Source organism: Medicago sativa, chromosome 7 (genome assembly GCF_051527215.1).
Source record: "Medicago sativa cultivar Bolivia chromosome 7, Bolivia_mono, whole genome shotgun sequence".
Classification (NCBI taxonomy): Eukaryota; Viridiplantae; Streptophyta; class Magnoliopsida; order Fabales; family Fabaceae; genus Medicago; species Medicago sativa.
Genome location: NC_140755.1, coordinates 34,830,633 through 34,843,463, shown reverse-complemented (window position 1 = coordinate 34,843,463; position 12,831 = coordinate 34,830,633).

Here is a 12,831-nt window from a genome sequence, read left to right as displayed (position 1 = left end):
ATGCATACAAATATCATTCATACATGGTTGTGTTATATTACCTATGTCTTACTCCAATAGATAACAATGTCATCCCCAATGTGTCTGTTTCAGAGTTTGTCACCAATCAAATTTGTTTCAAGTGGCAGGTCTCGCCAAATATTCATCTTTACCAATGTGTATCCAAATTTCCCCAGTAAATTGTTCAAACCTTATCTCGAGTGTTCTTTGATAAATTCTATCATGTTTTTCTTTACCTAATTCACTGTAATAGACATGGTTTTATCTTTTGCATTTTTGTCTTTACCTAATTCACGGTAAGAGACATGTTTTTATCTTTTGCATTTTTGTCATTACCTAATTCACGGTAAGAGACATGTTTTTATCTCTTGCATTGTTTGTCTTCACCTAATTCACGGTGACAGATAGGTCTTTACCTAATTCACGGTAATAGACATGTGTTTTCTTTCTTGCATTGTTTGTCATTACCTAATTCACGGTAAGAGACAGGTCTTTACCTAATTCACGGTAATAGACTGATTTCTTTCTTGCATTGTTTGTCTTTACCTAATTCACGGCAACAGACAAGTCTTTACCTAATTCACGGTAATAGACATGTTTTTATTTCTTGCATTGTTTGTCTTTACCTAATTCACGGTAATAGACATGTTTTTATTTTTGGCATTTTTGTCTTTACCTAATTCACGGTAATAGACAGTCTTTCCTCCCCAGCAATCATTATCAGTTTTATCCCCCAGTCAGCATATGTTTGTCGTTTGTTGCATTCATAATTGCATCGCATACATGCATACCATTATATTCATCAGCATTGCATTCATAACATCTTAGGTCAAAATTGGTGCACTTTTGGTATTTAAGTCTCTTCGGTCCGATCGGATCAAAGATTCCATATTCAAATCTCCGGACGAAGAATACTTAAATAGGGGCATCTGTCATACCCCAATTTTTGACCTAAAATCCCATTTCATTTGTCTTTTGGCTCGGAATATTTTTTTGCCTTTTGAGAAAAATTTCGGCAGAGACATATTTTAAAATACCTCATTTTTGGTTCATTTTTTTTACCACTCTTTTTAGTCATTTTTATTCTTGTCCTTTTTGTTTTTATTTTTGTTATTATTATTATTATTATTATTATTATTATTATTATCATTATCATTATTAGTATGTTGTTTGTTTTTATTTTTATCAAAAAAGGCATCCAAAAGTGACATAAGCAAAATTGGTAGTACATCACTTCATCACATGACATCACTCAAAGACAATTCTCCATGAGCTGGTTCACGCAAACAACTAGCAACTGCTTGCAAAGAATAAGAAAACGTGTGCTTTCTCTTCTAGTAAGTGTTGGACATTCTCAAGATCAATCTCCAAGTACAAAAACATCATGTTCTCCTTGCTAGCAAGTTTTGGATCGCAAAACACATTCAAATTAAAGCAAGGCCAGATGGTTTTAGAAGTGGGCATCAAGCATCTCAAAGTTTATAAATAGAGGAAGGGAGCCAAAACACAAGGGCAGCCAAAAATCAACAGTTTCAAACCACACAGAAAAATCCACACAAAAAACAACCAACGACAATAACATAACCAAATCTGTCCAGACCCATTCAAAACATCACCCATAACCGAACATTCAAGTACCCAACATCACAAAACACAAACCGGACTTCACCTAAACCCAACACAATCAGTCATAAACCGAAAACCTTGTCATCCAAACCTGATCCATTCAAACATAAAAAGGTAGTAAATTTAAGTTCCTAGATCTAGGACATCTTGTGTTTAATTTGATAATTTTGAGTGTAAAAACGTATAGAGGAGGAGGAGTAGAGTAGAAAGAGCTAAAAAAAAGGTGAGTTTGGGCTTCCGGCGCGGTGGCGCCGCCGCTTTGGCCTGCCAACCACCGTCGCCGGAGTAGGAGTGGCTGTCGGAGAAGAAGAAGAAGTTTAGAGCGAAAGGAAAGGGTTTCCTAGTTTTAGTAAGAGAAACAGATGTACCCAATGAAGTAATTCTACAGAATCTCACTTATATACCCTAAGCCCAAACCCGAATCTGCCATAAGCCCAGGCTGCATTTCCCTTTCTGCTATTTCTCTATGTTTTTGCTGGTTCACCCCCATATCACTTCATACACCCCCTGCATCTAACTTTATTTCTTTTTTATGCATTTTAATTTTCTCTTGCATTTTATATTTTTGTTCTCATGCATTTTTATTTTATTATTTGCATTACATTCTTTCGTTTACTATTATCATATGCATATTTAAATTTTGTCATTAAATACACACCTCAATCCAGAGTACTATTGTCCTAAATTAACTGTTAATATTATATTATTCTCCATAACAATCTGGTCCTTGTAATTAAATTCATCCAGAGTGCTCTGGTCCTAAATCAACTGTTAATATTATATTTCTGCTTATATAATCGTTCTCCAGAGTATTCTGGTTCGTGTTAAAATAACCTTACATTTCAGCTTAACATTATTTTTCTCATTCTGCTTATATAATTTTCATATCGTTATTCAAAATAACAAAAATATTCAAATAATCAAAAACCACAAAAATATTTTCATAAACAAACCTTGATCTTAAATCAAGCGATCGTCTTTTTATTTCATTTTTTTGACTCAAACATCAACCAATTGTAATTCTACTTCGAGACTATTTTCTTTCAGTATTAAAAAACACAAACAAATACTCATTTGTCACTTCGGCTTTCTTTCATTTTAAAACCTTTTTCAAAAACTATTAAAAAACACAAAACAAATCAAACGTCAATTTCTACCCAGAACTACGAGGTTTTGATCCCTCATGGGTACGTAGGCAAAGGACATGCGTCCTTCGAAATCAATAAAAATGTAGATAAATTAGGTCTTTCTTTTCTTTTATCATTTCAAAATTCCATTTTTTAAGCAAGCAAGTTTATAGCACAAAAGTTAAATAAAATCAAGAGGTTCTCGTAGAGTACTACGAATATTTAGGGTGCTTAACACCTTCCCTAAATATAACCAACCCCCGAACCCTTAATCCCTAAAAATGTGGTATTTGAACCTTTTTCCACTTTCTTTTGAAAAGAATTAAATGTTCAGTCGTGAAATCCAAAGCGGGTCAAACGCCAATCAAATGGCCTTTGACCGTCCGAAAAGTGACGCGACAATATGTTTGTGCATAAATATGTTGCGTAAATGCTTCTCTTAAAACTCATCTTATGTGTTTAGAATCTCTTTTAAGCATGAAAACTTGAAAGATAAGTACCTAAGAGAACTCACACAAGCACACTTACAGAAAGGTTTAAACACATACTTGATTATGAACACGTGTGTTTTCCAAATTCTTGTGAAATACATGTAGTTGATATCTATTATAATGAGCAAATCATCTTGCATATTCATTTAAAGATGTTTACCCATTGAAAATATTTAGAAAAATCTTCAACATAAAAATCTTTGAAGAGAGAAATATTTTTGACATTGTGTGAAATGACTCTGATTTCATCGCTTCCACTAATGAATCATTTTCTCTCGTTTTAAGAAATTGTTGAAAATGATCAATTGATCATAATTGTCATTATTCATGAAATGATAAACTGAAATGCATATTAATCATGATACATGCTTGATTATGTTTGATAAGAGAATATGACTTCACAATAAAACATGATTCTTATGTGCAATATCTTTTTGTTGTTTCTTACACACACACAAGAAAATTCCTATGCACAACAACACACAAGACACTAGGAATCACATGGCACAATGAGGCTTGGTTTGCTAGGTTCTTTAACATAGTTTTACGCTATAATACCAAAACAAAACAATCAACAAATAAAACATCTAACTAACATCATCTAAGATCATCTAACTAACATCATCAAAACACAACCTAAAGATAAACAAGCTTCAACAAGTTGTTTTAGTTTACTTCAAATAGAGAGTATTTTCTTAATTTTCGTAATGAATTGGGGGTGGGGGGCAGACATAGTCATAATGTTTGTCTTTCAAGGGACGCTTACAACCTCATCATCGAGAGACCAACACTTAACACACTCGAAGCCATTGTTTCAACACGCAACATAGCAATGAAGTTCCCTTTGAAAATCGGGAACACAATTCTTATGTATTAGCAACTAGTTAGACAATGTTACATCAACAACATCAAGAAGAATCGAAGAGATCTAAATCGATATGAGAAGCCTATTTGGTCGAAAGATTACAAAGAATGTAAGTTCATAGAACAAGAGCCGACCCAACATGACAAGATGTATAAAGCAAATTTTATAATGAGGCCTCTTGGAATTAAAAAAAATTAACACAATGCTTATTAAAAGCATAATAAATCAAGTTTTTGTTGGAACAAAATGTGTTTAACAATGAACCTTAAAGAGTTTTGATGATAACAAGGTATTAAAAATTGTAAATTGGACTAGCTAATATTTGTTCAAGTGTACAAGATCATAATTAAAAAGTTACATCATTTATTGGTTCTGAATGAGCAAATAAAGAGCAAAAGGAATCAACAAAATTGAAGCTTAGTGCTTCTGAAGGCAACTCGCTCCTGAAGAGAAAAAGCGCTCCTGAAGTAAAGCCGCTCCTGAAGTTAGTATAGTGCTCCTGAAGAATAGTGCTCCTGAAGACAAGAGGTCCATAAGCCACATCATCAGAAGCTGCGTTATCAGAAGCTGTATCATTCAGAAGCTGCATCATCAGAAGCTGTGTTATCAGAAGCTGCCTCATCAGAAGTCATTTCACCAGAAGCTGAAGATCAACTGGATTTGCAAAAGATTCAAGGATTGAAGAATCATCACTGCAAAAGCTGTCTATTGGATTCGAAAACACAACAAAAGATTAGTGGAATTTTGCAACGGTCATTTCAAAGGTGTTTGAAGGCATGTGCATGCAATTTGGACGAAAGCGTTGACATTGTACTTTGTACGAACTGTACAACCACCTTCTCCACTACTCTGTTTTGTGTCCACGCTACAAGACAAGAAAACAGCTCCAGAATACGGCTTCGCCTGCATAGATGTTCCTTTGGATAAGGGATGGATTTCAAATTGGTTCTTCATAGGACAACAACCAAATCAGGCAAAAGATCATTGGTGAAAGATCAAGCTTCAACAACGACTCTTTGATGTGCTGGCAATTTCACAACGTCTCTTTCACACCTCTATTCAAAGGAGTGAAGACTTAGAAAATTGGCAATGCATGAACGTAAATGCTAGAACGCTGAACGAAAGACTCACAACATTTTTACAAGTGCCAAACCTCTGCTGAAATTGTTCTGCATTCACTTAGAATTTCTGTGTCTCATACTCATATCTGCTGAAATTGAGTCTGCATCTGATTTGTATTGTGAGCACCTCTGATTGTATATCAAGTGTTCAACCCTAAACAATCTTCTGTGTAATTTTGTTTAGCTAGAAGTCTCTTGCAGTTGTGCTTGAGCAGGGAAGTCTCTTGATTGTGTTCTTGAGCAAAGGAAGTCTCTTGCTTGTGTGCTTGAGCAAAGGAAGTCTCTTGCTTGTGTGCTTGAGCAATTGTAATCAGATATTACTCTTAGTGAAATCTCCTTGGAAGTGCTAGGGGGACTGGACTACTTCCGGTTTGTGGAAGGAACCAGTATAATTGCTTTGTGTCGTTCTTCTTATATCTCTCTGTTTTATTCCGCTGCATTTAGATTCTGATAACCGCTTCAGAAGATGTTTCACTTAGCTTCTAACTAGTGTGTTCAGTTTTTAGGAGAAACGAAGAATTTTCCAAAACACATTCAACCCCCCCCCCCCCCCTTCTTGTGTTTTTCTCACCTTCAATTGGTATCTAGAGCCTTGGTCTGTTGTGTATCACTTAACCGTGTAACAGTCAAAGATCTGAGAAAAATATGTCTGGTCCTATTCCAACTCCTACTCCTGATGGAACTAGCTATAATAATGTCTCACATGATTATAGTGATAGTAAGAGATCCAGTGTTGGAAAAGTTCCAAAGTTCAATGGAGATGTTGAAGAATTTTCTTGGTGGAAAACCAACTTCTATAGTTATATCATGAGCCTAGATGAAGAACTATGGGATATTCTAGAAGATGGTGTTGGTGACCTAGTCCTTGATGAAGAAGGAGTTGCTGTGGATAGAAAGAAACATACTACAGAACTGAAGAAACTCTACAAGAAGCATCATATTATCAGAGGAGCTCTTGTCACTGCCATACCCAAAGCAGAGTACATGAAGATGAGTGACAAATCCACTGCTAAAGCTATGTTTGCTTCTCTCTGTTCAAACTACGAAGGCAGCAAGAAGGTCAAAGAAGCTAAAGCTCTCATGCTTGTACATCAGTACGAGTTATTCAAGATGAAGGATGATGAAACTATTGAGGAGATGTACTCAAGGTTTCAAACCTTAGTCTCTGGGCTACAAATCCTAAAGAAGAGTTATGTTGCTTCTGACCATGTGAGCAAGATACTCAGAAGCTTGCCTGCAAGATGGAGACCAAAGGTGACTGCCATTGAAGAAGCTAAAGATTTAAACACTTTAAGTGTCGAAGATCTTGTTAGTTCTCTCAAAGTTCATGAGTTAAGTCTTAATGAGCATGAGTCTACTAAGAAGAGTAAATCAATAGCTCTTCCATCCAAAGGTAAGTCATCAAAAGCTCTCAAAGTGGTTGAATATGAAGAGGAAGAACAATCAAGTTCAGATTCTGAACCAGATGCTGCTGAAATGGCCATGCTCTCAAACAGACTTCAATATCTGGCCAAGAAGAACATAAAGTTTTAACCAAGAGGAGTAACTCCAGAAGCTCAAGGAAAGAACATCAGAAGGGATGCTTCAACTGTAAGAAGCCTGGACATTTCATTGTTGAATGCCCTGATCTTCAAAAAGAAAAGACAAAGGACAAGTCAAAGAGGTCTACATTCAAACCAAGCAAATTCAAGAAGCAGATCAAGCAGAGTTTAATGGCAACTTGGGATGATTTGGGAAGTGAATCTGGATCTGATAAAGAGGAAGCTGATGAAGATGCAAAGATAGCTGTTGGGTTGGTAGCAACAACAACTTCAGAAGCTGGATCAGATTCAGACTCAGAAGATGAAAACGAGGTATAATCCAAAATTCCCAGAAATGAACTTGTTGAGTCACTTAAAGAACTTCTTACACATTTTGAAGTAAGAACCAATGAGTTGAAGGATTTAAAAGAAAAATATGTTGATTTAATGATACAACAAAAATCAACTCTATTGGATCTGAAAGCTTCTGAAGAAGGACTTAGGGGCTTTGACTTCATTTGTAAAACATATGAAGACAATCTCAGGTTCTTATGTCAGAAGCTACAAGAAAAGTGTAATGAGAAACCTTTAAGCAACCATGAAATTGCTCTTGAAGATTTTATCATATCTGGCATTGACAGAAGCAGAGTGGCTTCTATGATTTATAGCATTTACAGAAACAATGGCAAAGGGATTGGTTTTTCAGGAGGGAAACCAAATGAAATCAGTCTCAAAACATGTTGTGAATGCATCAAGGAAGGTCTGAAAACAGTTTTTGTACCTGAAGGTGCTGAGTTGGAAACTGTTGTTCATTCAGAACCTGAAGCTTCTAGCTCTAAGGCTAAGATTACTTCAAAGCCAAAGAACTCTAAGCCAAAGGCTATGATCAAATCTGATTCCAAGACTTCAAAGATCAGGATCCAGAAAAGATCAGAACCTGGACCTCAGAGTCTGGTGAAACCAAAATCTGAGGTTCTGAAGTCTAAGTTTCAGAAGAAGACAGTTACTGCTTCTGAAGTACCAAAACCAAATGTAATGGTTAATCAGAAGCAACCCAACTCACAGCACAAGGTACAAGGAGTGAAGAGTAAAGCCTTAAGTACTAACCTTTCAGGACCCATAGGACAATGGGTACCTAAATCTGAAAATGTCAATGATGCAGGTATGTCTAAGAGCAGCACCAAAGCAAAGATCATGGTACCTAGACAGCGGTTGCTCAAGACACATGACAGGAGAGAAGTCCAGCTTCCTCAGCTTAACAATGAAAGAAGGATGAAGTGTGAAATTTGGAGGCAACCAATCTGGCAAGATCGTAGGTACAGGAACTATTGGTAATTCCTCTACCTCAATTAATAATGTATGGTTGGTAGATGGTCTTGAACATAACCTTTTGAGCATTAGTCAATTTTGCGATAATGGTTATGATGTTCTTTTTGAGAAAACCAACTGTACAGTAATCAACAAGGAAGAAAAATCCATTGTGTTCCAGAAAAAGAGAGTTGATAATGTCTATAAAATCAATTTTTCTGAACTGGCTGATCATAAGGTGATTTGCCTTCTATTAGTGAATGATAAGAAATGGATGTGGCACAGAAGGTTGGGACATGCTAACTGGAGGTTAATATCTAAGCTTAGTAAGTTACAACTTGTCAAAGGGCTACTAGACATTGACTATCATTCAGATGCACTCTGTGGTGCATGTCAGAGAGGGAAAATTGTGAAATCATCTTTTAAAACCAAAGACATTGTTTCAACCTCAAGACCCTTAGAACTACTCCATATTGATTTATTTGGACCAGTGAGTATTGCATCCTTATATGGAAGTAAATATGGATTATTCATTGTTGATGATTACAGCAGATGGACTTGGGTGAAATTCCTGAAAAGTAAAGATAATGCATATGATGTATTCAGTAACTTCTGCACACAAATTCAAACTGAAAAAGAATCAATGATTTTGAAAATCAGAAGTGATCATGGTGGAGAATTTGAAAATGAGCCATTTGAAGCTTTTTGTGAAAAACATGGAATCATCCATGAATTCTCCTCTCCTAGAACTCCACAACAAAATGGGGTTGTAGAGAGAAAGAATAGAACTTTACAAGAAATGGCCAGAACCATGATCCATGAAAACAATTTGGCTAAATATTTTTGGGCAGAAGCAGTGAATACAACATGTTATGTTCAAAACAGGATCTATATTAGACCTATTTTGGAGAAAACATCATATGAACTCTTTAAAGGAAGAAAACCCAATATCTTTTACTTTCATCAATTTGGATGTACATGTTACATTCTAAATAACAAGCTATACCTAAAGAAATTTGATGCCAAGGCCCAAAGAGGAATCTTCTTAGGTTACTCTGAAAGGTCAAAGGCATACAGAGTGTATAATTCAGAGACACTCTGTGTTGAAGAATCTATGCACGTTAAATTTGATGACAAAGAGCTTGAAGATAAAACTTCAAAGCAAGGTGAAAGTGTTGCAGAGATACAGGTTCCTGAAGCTACTCCAGAACCTGATCAGATAGCTGAATCTGAAGAAAGTCTAGAAGTTGAACCCACATCAGAAGCGCAAGATGAAACTACTTCTGATGAAGCACAAGATGGATCACATCAAGAAGATCCTCCCAGAAACACTTTCAAGCACAAGTCTTCACATCTTGAGGAGCTAATCATTGGAAACAATGATAGTCCAAGAAGAACAAGATCATACTTCAGACAAGAGGAATCAATGATTGGATTGATCTCAATGATTGAACCTACAACAGTTGATGAAGCACTTTCAGATGATGGATGGATCTTAGCTATGCAAGAAGAGTTGAATCAATTTCAAAGAAATGATGTGCGGGATCTGGTACCCAAACCTCAGCACAAGAACATTATTGGAACAAAATGGGTATTCAGAAACAAGCTGAATGAGCAAGGAGAAGTAACAAGAAACAAAGCCAGACTTGTTGCACAAGGGTATAGTCAACAAGAAGGCATTGATTACACTGAAACATTTGCTCCAGTTGCAAGATTGGAAGCAATCAGGTTACTTCTGTCTTATGCAGTTAATCATGGCATAATATTATATCAGATGGATGTCAAGAGTGCTTTTCTAAATGGAGTCATTGGAGAAGAAGTGTATGTCAAGCAACCTCCTGGATTTGAGGATATTAAGTATCCTGACCATATTTTTAAACTGAAGAAATCACTATATGGCTTGAAACAAGCTCCCAGAGCTTGGTATGATAGACTAAGTAATTTCTTAATCAAAAATGACTTTAAAAGAGGACAGGTTGATACAACACTCTTCAGAAGGACTCTTGGGAAAGATATTCTTGTAGTGCAAATATATGTTGATGATATAATATTTGGTTCTACTAATGCATCTCTTTGCAAGGAATTTTCTAAGTTAATGCAGGATGAATTTGAAATGAGCATGATGGGAGAACTGAAGTTCTTCCTGGGCATTCAAATTAATCAATGCAAAGAAGGAGTCTATGTTCATCAATCAAAGTATACAAAGGAGCTTCTGAAGAAGTTCAAGCTTGAATATTGCAAAGTGATGAACACTCCAATGCACCCTACGTGCACCTTAAGCAAAGAAGATGAAGGAGCTAAAGTTGATCAGAAGCTGTATAGAGGTATGATTGGTTATTTGTTATACCTCACTGCATCTAGGCCAGATATTTTATTCAGTGTATGCTTGTGTGCAAGATTCCAATCAGATCCTAGAGAATCTCATATGACTGCTGTCAATAGAATCTTCAGGTATTTGAAAGGAACAACTAATCTTGGACTCTTTTATAGGAAATCCTTAGATTATAAGCTAATTGGATTCTGTGATGCTGATTATGCTGGTGATAGGATTGAAGGAAAGTCAACCAGTGGCAATTGTCAATTTTTGGGTGATAATCTTATATCCTGGGCTAGCAAAAGACAAACAACTATTGCTATGTCTACAGCAGAAGCAAAATACATTTCAGCTGCAAGTTGTTGTACGCAACTACTTTGGATGAAACATCAGTTTGAAGACTATCAGATAACTGTTAACAGTATTCCCATTTATTGTGATAATACTGCTGCTATTTGTTTGTCTAAAAATCCAATTTTGCATTCGAGAGCTAAGCACATTGAAATCAAACACCATTTTATCAGAGACTATGTTCAAAAAGGAATTTTAGATATACAATTCATTGATACTGAAAATCAATGGGCTGATATATTTACTAAGCCTTTAACTGTTGAACCTTCACTCCAATGGTTGTAGTGACTCCTGATATGGAGAAAGAAGCTGATGAGCAAGCTGTTCAGATGCTAGCTGAGATAAAGAGGAAAGAAGCTCAGTACAATCTGGAGAGGGATCAAAGGCTCAAGGCTTCAGGACTCGAGAAATGTGATGAATTCTTCAAGGAGAAGTCTGAAGAAGTCAAGGAAGTGGCTAATAAAGCTTCAGAAGCGGTTCTAAAAGCACCAGGTGCTACCACTTCAGAAGCTGGAATTACAGTCAAGGTATGTCAGATTCCAGTCACATCTACCCCCATCTCACCCTTTTCACCACCAGCAACTGAGCAAGAATAAGACACTTCTGTCTTAGAAAATCTTGCTCTCCACTATTCAGGTGAATTACCTTTAGACAAACCCAACTCAGAGAAAGCCTCTGAAGCAACTCTAGAAGCAACCACCCAAACCCACATCACCTTCACAACCACAATCACCAATTGCTAACATTGACCCCCAACTCAACATCCAAACACCAACTTCACCACAACAACCTCCAACTGTTACTGAAACTGACTCCCCACTTAACCAACAACCAGAACAAACTTTTTCAAAACCAACTCCCGTGGATATTGACAATCCTCAAGTCAATGTCCAAGCCTCAACCTCTAACGCACAAACTGCTTCTGACTAGCCATCACTCTCAACTCCATCTCAACAAATCACCATTCCAGAATCCAACCCTGTTCAAGACACTACTCTTAGTGATTCTGACCTTGAAACCCTTGAACAACCACCCATGGACATCCTGAAATCTGAACATATTGACAATGAGCTACTCAAGATCCTTTCTGAAATGCATGATCTGGTGGATCAAAGAAGGACAATTGATCTCACCAATGCATATGAAGAAGCATGGACATCACTTCAGAACAGAGCTGCAGAGTTAATAAAAGCTGTAAAGGACAAGTGCATCAGAATCAAGGGAGCTTCTGTAAGAAGATTAATGGAGAATCTGAAGCAAAGACTCAGAGTTAGAAGTCCTAGACTGCTTCTGGCAAATAATCCATTCTTCTCAGAAATGGACTACTTGACCAGAGATGCAAGGATGTTCAAGCTTCTGAGGCAGAAGATGGCAAAGCAACATCAAGAAGCTAAGGAAAGGGAATTGGCGCTTCTCCAGAAGCAACAACTTCTTGAAGATCAGTTGAAGCAACAAGCTGAAAAAATGGAGAAGATGAGGAAACAACTTCAAACCAAACCTTAGTTGCACACCTTAGTGTTTATTTTTTGTTTGTTGTTTGTTTTAATCCTTTCTATTTCCTGCTTCTGAATACTTATTGTCTTAAGTTTCTTACTGCTTCTGAATTCTTCATGGTCCTGATTCTTGAATGCCTGAATACTTTGTTTTGTTCATATATATTTTCATTGCTTAGTTACTAATATTTTTTTTATGAGATAGATTATAGGTTCTGATTCTTTGTTATACTCTCTTATTGTTTGAGTTTTTCTCAAATCTTTTTGTCTTGATTATTTTTTTTGATAATGACAAAAGGGGGAGTATATGTGATAGTATTTAAAGGCTCTGAGCCCCATTAATGATATTTGAAAATTTTGAAAAACTTATAACTTTTTGTCTTACCTAAAGAGAGGTGTATCAAAAAGGGGGAGTATCAATTTTCAAATAAAATTAATTGAACCACTCTTCTCATCTATAACTTATTTCATTTTAAGCTCTGAGATTATTATTGCGCGAAAAATGAATTTAATTAACTTGGATAGAACTTAGGGGGAGCTTACAAACCTCACCTTAAAGACTATCAGACTCAGGGGGAGTTTGAGCTTACAAACCTCAGATTCTGAGCTTACAAA